Source organism: Prionailurus bengalensis, chromosome B2 (genome assembly GCF_016509475.1).
Source record: "Prionailurus bengalensis isolate Pbe53 chromosome B2, Fcat_Pben_1.1_paternal_pri, whole genome shotgun sequence".
Lineage (NCBI taxonomy): Eukaryota > Metazoa > Chordata > Mammalia > Carnivora > Felidae > Prionailurus > Prionailurus bengalensis.
The window spans coordinates 128,768,973-128,781,377 of record NC_057349.1 but is presented as its reverse complement, the minus strand read 5'-3'; the positions used below and the strand labels follow the sequence as shown (position 1 = coordinate 128,781,377).

Genomic DNA, 12,405 nt, shown 5'->3' with positions numbered 1-12,405 from the left:
GATCGTGACCTGGCTGAAGTCGGACGCTTAACCGACTGCGCCACCCAGGCGCCCCTAAACACTACTTTTAAATGAGAAATAATACAAGGATCATATCTTGTTTCCAGTCCTATTTGCCATTTTTTCATAGAGTTGATGTGAATAATAATCATTTTTAATTGTGACAACTCTCACCGAAAGTGAAACTGGTTTCTTTTATCAGCTCTTCTACTAAAATTATGATCTCCTGCGCATTTGTTTAACCTCAGGAAAAAAATCAAGAATGATGGAAGGTACTTACGTTTGCACAAGTTTGCCAATGAAACCTTTTGCAAGATTCATCTACAAGTCATATTAAACCTTTAAGCCATAAATTGTCTTAGAATAATTTGGAAGAATAGAAAATTGAAATAATAAAGAATCTAACAGTGGACATTTTAAAACATTATCTGTCTATTAGTCATCTATCTATCATCTTTCTGTCTATCGTCCATTATCATAGCTCAATGTATTCCTTGCTTAGCTTAGTGACAATAGCTTGTAGGGATCTAAGAATAAATATCTAATGCTAAGGTGTTTTTTTAAGAGTAGAAAGGTTGAGAAACCACTGGGATAGAAACGATAATGTTCACATTTTCCATGTGTCTGTTACAAATTAGAGATAGGGGAATTGGAAAATATTTTTAAGGAACTCTCCTATAAGCCAGCAGGTGTCAGAAAAATCAGTCTGTACTTTGTTAGTAAAATGAAAGATAATTTTCACCCCATATTTAGGAATATATTTTAAACGACTTGAGGAAATTTAACAAGATCTGTTAACACTATTTCCTGAAATAAAATTGTTAACTTTATTAAATATTAAGGTTTCACTGCTTGATGATTTCTGGTGAGTCGAATAACCTAAAAGTAAAGTTAAAGAAATGAAAATCTCTCTTCATTTATTCCATTGTTTAAGAGTATACTGTGTGAACTCTTCATTTCTCGGGAACAGAAATATAAGGTGTCATACCACATTCTCAAGAGCTATTTGAGGAAAGATTTTTCTTATATTTTGATAAGTACACTGAGGCACAAAAACTCACTGAAAATTAATGGAAAAATAATTTCCTGAGATGGTTATCTTCGTGTCTTTATTTATTTATTTTTTTTATAGATTTTTTTTTAATTTTTTTTTCAACGTTTTTTATTTATTTTTGGGACAGAGAGAGACAGAGCATGAACGGGGGAGGGTCAGAGAGAGAGGGAGACACAGAATCGGAAACAGGCTCCAGGCTCCGAGCCATCAGCCCAGAGCCCGACGCGGGGCCCGAACTCACGAACCGCGAGACCGTGACCTGGCTGAAGTCGGATGCTTAACCGACTGCGCCACCCAGGCGCCCCATCGTGTCTTTATTTTAATAGTAGTAACTGCCTCCCTTGTGGAGGCCATCACTGCATCTAAATTTTTTTTTATTTTATTTTTTACATTTTTAAAAATTTGTTTTTTTTTTAAATTTTTTTTTCAACATTTATTTATTTTTGGGGAGACAGAGAGAGACAGAGCATGAACGGGGGAGGGGCAGAGAGAGAGGGAGGGGCAGAGAGAGAGGGAGACACAGAATCGGAAACAAGCTCCAGGCTCCGAGCCATCAGCCCAGAGCCTGACGCGGGGCTCGAACTCACGGACCGCGAGATCGTGACCTGGCTGAAGTCGGACGCTTAACCGACTGCGCCACCCAGGCGCCCCAAAATTTTATTTTTGATAGAGAGAGACAGAGCACAAGTGGGGGAGGGGCAGAGAGAGAGAAAGACACAGAATCTGAGAAGGCTCCCGGCTCCGAGCTGTCAGCACAGAGCCTGACGCGGGGCTCAAAGTCACAAACCGCGAGATCATGACCTGAGCCAAAGTTGGACACTTAACCTTCTGAGGCACCCAGGCGCCCCCATTACTGCGTCTAATTTGCAACAACATTATTTGTGTAAAATCATCGAAGTTAGTTTCGTATCTTTCACATTAATATTATCCAGCTCTTTGCTTTAGAATCACACTAATTAACTGGAAGTTTCTGTAAGGTAAAATATAAACGCAGTATCATTGCCATTGATTTTTGGTTCTCCCAGGGAAAACCAAACATTTAAGGGGTCATGAATTTTAGGTCATGAGACAAAAAGAAATTTTGAATCTTCTTATTGAATGAAAAGAGGGATCATCGGTAATCTAAAATTCCAGATGTATGCACATGGCATGAGATAAGTGTTTCCTATTTCCAGTAGCCATAGTTCTGGAAGGTAACACTGGAAGAGCAGAGTCATTGCCCTATCACAGCTTGTGTGAGAGATATGCTTGTGCTCCATTTTGCCTGTGAAAGCTGTTGGCAAGAACGATGATTTCTGGGATTGGGAGCGGGTGGGTGCCTGTCTATAGTTGAAACTCCGTTGGAAGGGCTGGGTGTCAGTGCTGGCCTTCTGAGGGTTACTTTCTCCTTCTCTCTTCTTACCTCTTAGTTCGGTGACTCAGATTGCCAATCATAGGTAGTCACCAAATGCTGCAAGTTATTGTTCCCTATAAATAGCTGTATCTGTAGACTCTTGGCCCATTTATGTCGTGGGTGAATTTTGCTCAGGGTGCAAAATACTTCAGTGATTTATTAATTTTTTTCCCTGAGGGATGCCATGCTTTTCTTTACATTAGGTCATAATGCCAAAGTATAGTGTTATTTTTTTTCCCCCAGAGGTGCTATTTGATTTGTTTAACTTTTTTTGATTTGTTTAACTATTGTTTAATAACTATTAGCTATTTGATTTGTTTAACTTTTTCCCCCCAGAGGTGCTATTTGATTTGTTAAAAATATATAGAATTTACATGTCTTATAGATTATGTCTTTTGTTGTATGTCTTATAGAATATATGTCTTTTTTTTTTTTTTCAGTGCTTAATCAATCATGCTCTTTGGCTTTGATGAAGCTTTCAATTTTGAGAGTAGTAGAGCTTGTCAGGTGTCATTTTAAGTTACCAGCAAATGGTTGATTTGAGGCAAGAAGAACATGGTTTAAAAATGAAAATAAATCTAGCATGTGCTTAATAATTTGTCCTTTGCAGTAACAGAATCTTATCTGACCACCCACATTCATCTGGCTGCTGACGACGTCCTTGCTTCAATTGCAGAAGCTATTTTTGTACCTTTTGTGTCTTTTGAGGAACCAAGTGGGCCTGCTTGCTTATAATGATTCATGTCTCAAAGTGCGCAGGGTGTCCTAAAGTGCTACAGCAGTGATGTGGAAAGGGGGACAGGGAAGTTAAAGCAAACTACTTCCTTTAAGCACTTTGAATGCTCCCATGAAGTGGGACCGGGTTTAGGCACATTTTGCCGCGTCTTGAATCTGCAGTCCTTCCTATGAGACAATAACTTGTCTGGAAGAAAAAGCAATATTTTTAAAAATGAACAAATATACAATAACCATCTAAGGATAGTGTAACAATATTTTTCTGTGGGCTTTGTGTACTGGGAGATAAACCCTCTTAAGATGGTTCATTGATTACTCTATTTGGAGCAAGTAGTTTGACTGACTTTCCATGCATTTCTTTGGATCAGAGCTGGGTAAATATTAATTCTAAGTATGAGAAAGTCCCTTTCTTTATTTCTTGTTAAGTCTCAGGATTTTACTTTGGTTGGTTTTGGCTTCCTATTTCAGAAATTAATTTTAGCACAGAACATAACATTGCTGAAATAAACTATAGAGAAGAATTCGCTATGAGGTTATCTGAGACTTCATCCTGTGGAGTTTAGCAGCTGATGCACCAAAAGAAGTTTCCTGAGAATCTCAGCTTTAAGGCAGAACTGTGTCAGGCACTGTCATGGCATAATTTCTAGTTCCAATATGTTAAGTTATAACTCTACCATTATTTTCCTGATTGCCTCTACTTTTGTTGGTATAGACAATTCTTTTTTTTTTATTTTGTTCAATGTTTATTCATTTTTGAGAGAGAGAGACAGACAGCACAAGTGGGGTAGGGGAAGAGAGAGAGAGAGAGAGAGAGAGAGAGAGAGAGATGCAGAAACCAAAGCAGGCTCCAGGCTGTGAGCTGTCAGCACAGAGCCTGATGTAGGGCTTGAACTCAGGAGCCATGAGATCATTACCTGAGCCAAAGTCGGACGCCTAACCAACGGAGCCACCCAGGTGCCTCTTTAAATTTTTTTTTAATGTTATTTTGAGAGACAGAGCATGAGCAGGGGAGGAGCAGAGAGAAGGAGACACAGAATCTAAAGCAGGCTCCAGGCTCAGTCCACACAGAGTCCGACGCGGGGCTTGAACTCACGAACCGTGAGATCATGACCTGAGTCGAAGTCACGCGCTCAACTGACTGAGCCACCAGGCACCCCAGCAATTCTCTTTTAATACAAGTACTTGTTCAAAAGAGTTAAACTATGTTAAAAGAAAGGAAATTGTTTTCTTCAGGGAAAAAAAATGTCTTCTTGAGAGATCCACTTCCAAATTTTCTTTCCTCAAGGAAAGCAGTTTCTGTGAATGAAGAATAAGCATGCCTATTAAGTTGACTACAAGTGTTATCATTTAAAAAATCTTCTTGTTCATCTTTTAGGTTTCCAGAAGTTATGCATGAGTTCCTGTGAGGAGAGTCGGCACCGTGGAAGACATAGATGGTTGTGATACAGTTTTTTGATATGTGGATAACAGGTTAATAACTAAAACTTATTATTTTATTCCATTGTTTTTGCATTGAACTTGAAAGGCAATTTTGGCCTACTTTGTACCCATACGTAAGCCAACTTTGTCATTAAATCTGGGAGGAAACAGTGTATACACGCCATTTAGAGAGAAAAGTGTTGTGAAGGTTTTGTCTTGTTTTCCAAACCAGTTTTAATTACAATTCTCTTAATTGAGATAGCTGCATTTAAGAGCATTTCTTTCTTGCAAAGTTTATTTTCATATTAAATTCTACTTAGGGAACCCTAATTACTTTGGCTGTGTAATGGGGAAAACAAAATCACGACTGTGAAAAAAAATTGCAAAAAAACTTTAGAACAAAATATTGAAAGTAGTGGGCTACAGTCAAAATAAGTTATAAAAACCTTGACTAAATATGCAAACTATGCAAATATCTGCAATCATGCCCTCAGTGTAGGCAGTGTGGAAAAAATCTAGTTCAGTTTTCCATTAGGTTTTAAATATCAAATTGGATTTTAATGTATGTCAAGTTAGAGGGTGATCATCAAAATATTTTTACTTTTCTCCAAAAGTTCTCTGGATTGCTTGGCAGGGTTTTATATAATATACAGTACCCTGCTCATATTGACAACTTGCTTATTTTAGGGAGAACTAAGGTGGTGATGGGGATTTTTACTAATAAAAGAAGCATTTATAATGAATTTGGCTCTCAGGATGGTGCCTTTTTTTAATCATCCTGTGGAAATAAGTCTGTATTCAGCTGGACTCTGGCAATGGCCATGGCTTTTTTGTAGATCCTTCTTTCCCTTATCCAGTCCTATGTGGTAGCGATTTGTGGGACCATCACTGTGCTCTGAGACACTTGTGTATTTCTTAAAATATTTGGTAATTGATCTCTGGCATTTTAAAAGTAAATAGATGGAAATGGTCTCTAAAATGTAATTCAGTAATCACTATTTGAAGATGTGTATGTTTGTTTATAAGCATAATACCCCCCAATTCTCAAAAAAGGGCCAAATAACCATTTTAATTTTTCTAAATGTTTTACTATTAAAATTTTAGAAGTAGAGAGGCCGTGTTTGTTACCAGTCGTATTATACCGTTATTATTTAGGATGTTATTATTTAATGCTCTCTTGACTTTTGCCACCACTCAAGTAATGATTAATTTCCTGAGGTAAAGCTTTTTTGTAAGATAGTGTTTTCCTAAGCAAAAGATCCCAGATTGACAACCGTGGATACTGTAAGCCTTTATTCATCTACAGAGCAAGCTTGCCTTCCTGCCAATCCCACCCAGCTGTTATCCTGAAGAGACCTCTGTTGAGGTCTATACGGGAGGCTGTTGCTGTGCCTTTGCTTTCAAGGCCTGTCTGAGGAAATTATTTAACTGGGTGCCAAATTTATTTGAGTGGGACTGTGAAGAGTAGCCAGAGGAGAGGGCACACTTTTGGAGAAATGGCAGCTTTTCCATGGAATAGCCATGCGGAGGATAATATCTTTTTCAACACTGTCTCCCTCTGAAAAAGGTGCTTAAGCTGCCAGACAATGCCTGTCTTGACTGCCTCAAAGACTGCTACGGGCTGGGGCACTATCCACAGGAAACCCCAGAGTCATAGCCTCCAACAAAATAGCTCACTCCTTTCGCAGCACTCAAAGACATTGGGAAAATTTTAAATGTGAATGTGAAATTGCGTTTGGAATATCTCTCCTTTGTTGGCAATGGGTGCCAAAAATGACTCTGCGTGGGTTTGGTTACCATAAAAAGAAATCTCACAGAATGAAATAACCGACTGGGTTTGTTTTTTTTTGTTTTTTTGTTTTTTGTTTTCCATAGGAGGATTGCTCTAATGTTACATTTTGAAACATATCAATTGATTGGGAAAACTGGAAATTTATACTTTTAACATATAGTTAGGGAATATGAAAAATGAAATGTATCTCTGCGGTGATAAAGAAGTAATGTAGTGTAATTAACCACGTTACTGTGGATTTTATAGCACCAAGTAGATCTATATTGGGAAAATGCAACTAAAGCTGCTGATTTTTGTATGAGGGTGCATTTGATGGGCTGTAATAAAATTACGAAACTAAAATAGCCCAAAGAAACTATTTCCCTATTACTTAGCATTTAAACAATAAAATGCAAGCTTAGGCATTTGCCGTTGTTGGTAGACTTAGATTGCTCCGTAAAAGAATCACCCAACAAAAAAAGATGAATGTCTTTGTCACATCTTGGATTCAATTTTGAAAGCCTTAAGATTTTAAAAGTGAATTTCTTCTCCCTGATTGTAAGGTGAGGAAAGCAGTAAAGAGACTTTTGAACACCCCCCAAGCCCGTTTGGTTTTAAAGAGACAAACATGTTATGCCCAGTAAAAGATCTAGGGTGAACCCAATTTACACTGCGGATTTTTTTCCATTTCCAAGATAAAGCAGGCGTGGACAAGAGATTAACGGGAAATGTCCACATTTTTTTTTTTTAATGGTTAAAGAATACGATCAGTATATTCCTCAAAAGACCCAGAACTCATGTTTTCTCTCTTCTGTTTTTCTCCATATGCCTCAGAAGTTGCAAAAGGAAAGTGATTTTATGGATAGCAGTTAGTTGAAGCCTCTCCAAGGCTGGTGTTGAAGAGAAATACTATATTCTCAAACATGTTTAAAATCTGATGTAAAAGTTTCACGTGAAGTAGGAATAATTTCCAATTCCCTCGTGATATTCTTAAGCTTTTCACTGAAGCAAAAAGTTCAGAGGTCCAGCCCAGAGACCAGAGGGAGACCAGAGGGAGACCAGAGGGAGACCAGAGGGATCGATCCACAGTACTGGGATCCTGGGACTTCTAGCTCAGACACAGACAGAGGAGCTTTTCCTGTATATGACCTGGAGGAGAAAGCGTGGCTCAAGCGATCATCCAGTTTCATGATAAAATGGTAGGACAGCTTAGGTAGGCTTGTCTTAGAAGTTTGAAACGAAGTTTTCCTGACAGAAACTATTTGCATAATTGAGTCAATGTATTTTTTTACTGGGATCAAAGTTTTGAATTTAAAAAATTGTCCAGATAATAAATGCTATTAGAATATAAGATGATCCTATGTGAATATCAGCAAAATTGAGTTTTTAAATAAAACAGTAGATTTGCCTTTTTCTGATTAGGCTCTTTTTCTGAAATTTATTTTATTTTATTTTTTTTTATATTTTAATTTTTTTTTAACGTTTATTTATTTTTGAGACAGAGAGAGACAGAGCATGAACGGGGGAGGGTCAGAAAGAGAGGGAGACACAGAATCTGAAACAGGCTCCAGGCTCTGAGCAGTCAGCACAGAGCCCGATGCGGGGCTCAAACTCACATACCGCGAGATCGTGACCTGAGCCGAAGTCGGACACTTAACCGACTGAGCCACCCAGGCGCCCCATCTTTTTCTGAAATTTAAATCCCACAGTTAACTAAATGTCCTAGATGATTTTTGTTCTGGCCATTAAATATCAGCTTTTAAATCTTACGTATGTAACTTTTCATCATCTTTTGGTCCATTCTTTTTAAAAACAATTTTTTTTTAATGTTTATTCATTTTTGAGGGGGAGAGAGAGAGAGAGAGAGAGAGAGACAGAGCGTGAGTGGGGGAGGGGCAGAGAGAGAGGGAGACACAGAATCTGAATCAGGCTCCAGGCTCTGAACTGTCAGCACAGAGACTGGCGCGGGGCTTGAACCCATGAACCACGAGATCATGACCTGAGCTGGAGTCAGACGCTTAACCGACTGAGCCACCCAGGCACCTCTCTTCTGGTCCATTCTTTAACAGCAAAATGTTATTGCCTTTGTAAGAATCTAGTTTGGCGCATCTCTTTTTTTAAGGATATGTTCTTAGTGAAAAAGAATTGTACATATGTTGTTTAGGGTGTAATGGTTATAATTTATTATTATAAACCGCAGAAATTAAATCTGCCTGATTTACAAAGATATTACCTCATTGCTAAATGAAAACATTATGATCTATTTAATTACTAAATATATTATTCCAGTCTTGTTTTTCACAAAATATTATGTAATTATTTAACTTAAAGTTCGTGGTTTAAGCAAAATTATATATGCTGTGTAAATCAATGAATGGGAAGTGAATATAGGCCTCATTTTCACTTGTCAGGTTCTTACTTTCTTAAAATGTAATGCTTTCTAAGGAACAAAATAAAACAATTGTTTGTCATGATAGTTTATCATGTTCTAACAAGGAGTTGTCCTTACAATACTGTTCTTAATACTTTAATATAAGTACTTATGTTAATACTTTAATATAAGATTGTGTACCTTATTTAAATTATGGATTTGTGTGATTTCTAGGAAGTGGCATTTAAAAAGAATTTTTTTTTAAATTTTTTTTTTCAACGTTTATTTATTTTTGGGACAGAGAGAGACAGAGCAGGAACGGGGGAGGGGCAGAGAGAGAGGGAGACACAGAATCGGAAACAGGCTCCAGGCTCCGAGCCATCAGCCCAGAGCCTGACGCGGGGCTCGAACTCACGGACCGCGAGATCGTGACCTGGCTGAAGTCGGACGCTTAACCGACTGCGCCACCCAGGCGCCCCTAAAAAGAATTTTTTTTTAATGTTTATTTATTTCTGAGACAGAGACACAGAGCATGAGTGGGGGATGGGCAGAGAGAGAGGGACACAGAATCCGAAGCAGGCTCCAGGCTCTGAGCTGTCAGCACAGAGCCTGACGCGGGGTTTGAACTCACAGACCACAAGATCATGACCTGAGCCGAAGTCGGAAGCTCAACCGACTGAGCCACCCAGGCGCCCCAAGGAAGTGACATTTTTGAGGCCACTTTCTATACTCCAGCCATGCAGAACTCATATATTCTCCCGGGACCATGAAAAATTTAAGCATGGGAAATATTGAAGTCAAGTGACAATATTTAGGAGAAAGTATTGTTGAAGATGCAGTATTTTAAGTTATGATAAACTGACTGACAGAAGTGGATGGGAGAAGTGAGACCTTATAGGCTTGGGGGTGAGCCAAAGCTGGGTTTCATTCTGGTTGTGAACCATCAACCTCCCTTAGGATCATACTCTACTGTAAAACAGGTATAATACATACTGCATAGGGTAGTCATGAAGATCAAATTAGTTAACATATATGAAGCTATGTACCAGGCACAATATAGTAAGTACACAATAAACAACAAGCATTATCATTGTTATTCCTAACAATGGATCTGCAATCACAGGTCAACACCGTGGCAAAATATGAAAAACAACTTAGAAATTATTCAGTTCAGGGACTCCTGGGGGGCTCAGTCGGTTAAGCGTCTACTTTGGCTCAGGTCATGATCTCATGGTTTGTGAATTCGAGCCCCGCATCAGGCTCTGTGCTGACAGCTTGGACCCTGGTTCCTGCTTCAGATTCTGTCTCCCTGTCTCTCTGCCCCTCCCCCACTTGTGTGCACGCTCTCTCTCTCTCTCTCTCTTTTAAAAAAAGATTTAAAAAAAAGAAAAAGAAATATTCAGTTCAAGCTCTGACTCCTAGTTAAGGAAAGATGCAAAATATTCCTGTCTTGAATTGAAAATACACTTTACTCCCATTTTAGAGGGTGCTATTCACCTTTACAAGTCTGACAGCAGTTGTGTCTACATGAACCTTAAATATTTAGTTAATTAAACAAAAATTCAGTCAATTTGGGTTTGATACTGCACATTCTTCTTGTTAGCATGCTTGCTGTAACTGACCAAAGTTAATTTGCATTACACTATTATAAGGGCCTCACTTCTCATTCAGCTTTTGTCTTTTTTTTTTTTTAAGTTTATTTATATATTTTGAGACAGTGAGCACGTGCCTGAGTGGGGGAGGGGCAGGGAGAGAGGGAGAGAGATAGAATCTCAAACAGGCTCAGGTGACAGCAGGAAGTCCTACATGGCAGTTTCATCTCACAAACCATGAGATCATGACCTGAGCCGAAATTAAGAGTCAGACCCTTAACTGAGCCACCCAGGCGCCCCTCAGTTTTTTTCTGTTCTTTTTTTTTTTTTTTTAATTTTTTTCATAATATTTATTATCTTTCTTTGAGAGAGAGAAAGAGAGAGAGTGCAAGCAGGGCAGGGGCAGACAGAGAGGGAAACACAGAATCTGAAGCGGGTTCCAGGCTCTCAGCTGTCAGCACCAAGCTCTAACTCACGAACCTGGAGATCATGACCAGAGTCGAAGTTGGACGCTTAACCGACTGAGCCACTCAGGCGCCCCTCGGTTTTTTTCTTATTACCTATAAAGGGATGCATAGGAAGATCACTGTGCAGGGAAAATCCAATCCAATAGTAAAATTTGCCAGCAAACCGAAGTTAATGCTTGTTTAGTTTTTCAGCTACTGCATTATAAATTTGTGGCTCTTAGCAGAAGGAACCTTTGATGTCTTGCTACAAATATATGGGGGCTGCTGATTTCTCACCCAAAAGTCTTTTCATTCCCATGGGAATTGCCATGTTCTTTCCCTTTCCTAAGTGCACCTGCCATCACCACCATCACAGCAGCAGTCTGTCTTAGGGGGCAAATTGGACATAGAATTTAGACCGGTACAGAAAGAAAAATCACCAAAAGTCATATGGTGAAAAGTAGAAATTTCTTTCCTGCCCCTTCTTTTGACTCCCTGATTCTACTTCTGCAATTTAATTTAACTGGAGTTAAAAGCTGTTCGGCATCCCTGCAGAAATGCTCTGTTTATCACCTGTTTCTCTTTTACACACATGGGATTATTAAATGCAATGAGGTTTTTTTTTGTTTGTTTTTTTGGCGGGGGATGGTGGGGTTTTGTTTTTTGTTTTTTGCTTTTCAACATCCAATATTACTATCTTCTGGATGAGTTCCTATATCAGCACGTACTGCTGTGCTTTATCTTTTTAAATGGCTGAGTTTTATGATGGAGTCATAACTTACTTAAGCAGTCCTTGTACACATCTTTGTGCACTTGTGCAGGTACATCCGTAACGATAAATTTGCAGCAATGGAATTTCCGGGCCAAAGGGTATGTGCTTTCTTACTTTGATAAGCACCTTCACGTTGCCTCTCAAGGAAACATCTCAACTTTCATCATAGGTGACACAGTTGAGCACTGAAGTACTCAGAATCCTCTGGCCATTTGCTTATGGAAGATGAGTATTCAGTTAAGATCTAATTGTTTCCAAGTTGTCAAGTTTCCCTGCGCTATTCACAGCCATCCGGAGGACTCCTTTATTTGTTGTGATGTAAATTTAAATGTGCAAACCTATAGGTTCAATAAAAAACCCTACTATTCTCAACTTTTTAATATCTAAGGGATCAGAACCAGGCTAATTGTGTCAAAAAAATGATGTTTTGATATAATAATCTTATATATTAGAAAATATTACTCTAAAGCTTTTATAATTTTTTCCGTTTTTGGACACATTACAAAGCAGTCACTTATTAATCTTCTCTTAGGGTACATAGCATTGTGAGCTCTATATATATGAACTTTAATTTGACATCTATGTACAGCTGTGTTGTGGTTTAATGAAACAGTTTTTCCTAACTGCCTTTATTTTCTACCCAGGAAGCATCAAGACAATCATGTCCATGAGAATGCTAAACCATTCAGGTAGTCATTACATTTTTAAACTGTCCAAAAATATGTTTTGTTTTTTATATTATGAAGGCTTTATAATAGTTTATTTGGATTCACTTTACCACCTTTGCCAAAGTTCTGGGACAATCTTTGATTCTTATGGCTTTAGCCTAGCTCTCCTAATCACTGCTTTAAA

General features: G+C 38.5%; 1 protein-coding gene across 1 annotated transcript in view; it reads left to right on the top strand.

Moving 5' to 3' along the window:
- HIVEP2 (HIVEP zinc finger 2) overlaps positions 1-12,405 on the top strand; it is a 204,979-nt gene that overhangs the window by 167,663 nt on the left and 24,911 nt on the right. The window contains exons 3-4 of the mRNA XM_043592484.1: positions 4,558-4,652; positions 12,198-12,242. The gene's annotated coding sequence lies outside the window, so the exon portion shown is untranslated. The remainder of the gene's footprint in view (positions 1-4,557; positions 4,653-12,197; positions 12,243-12,405) is intronic.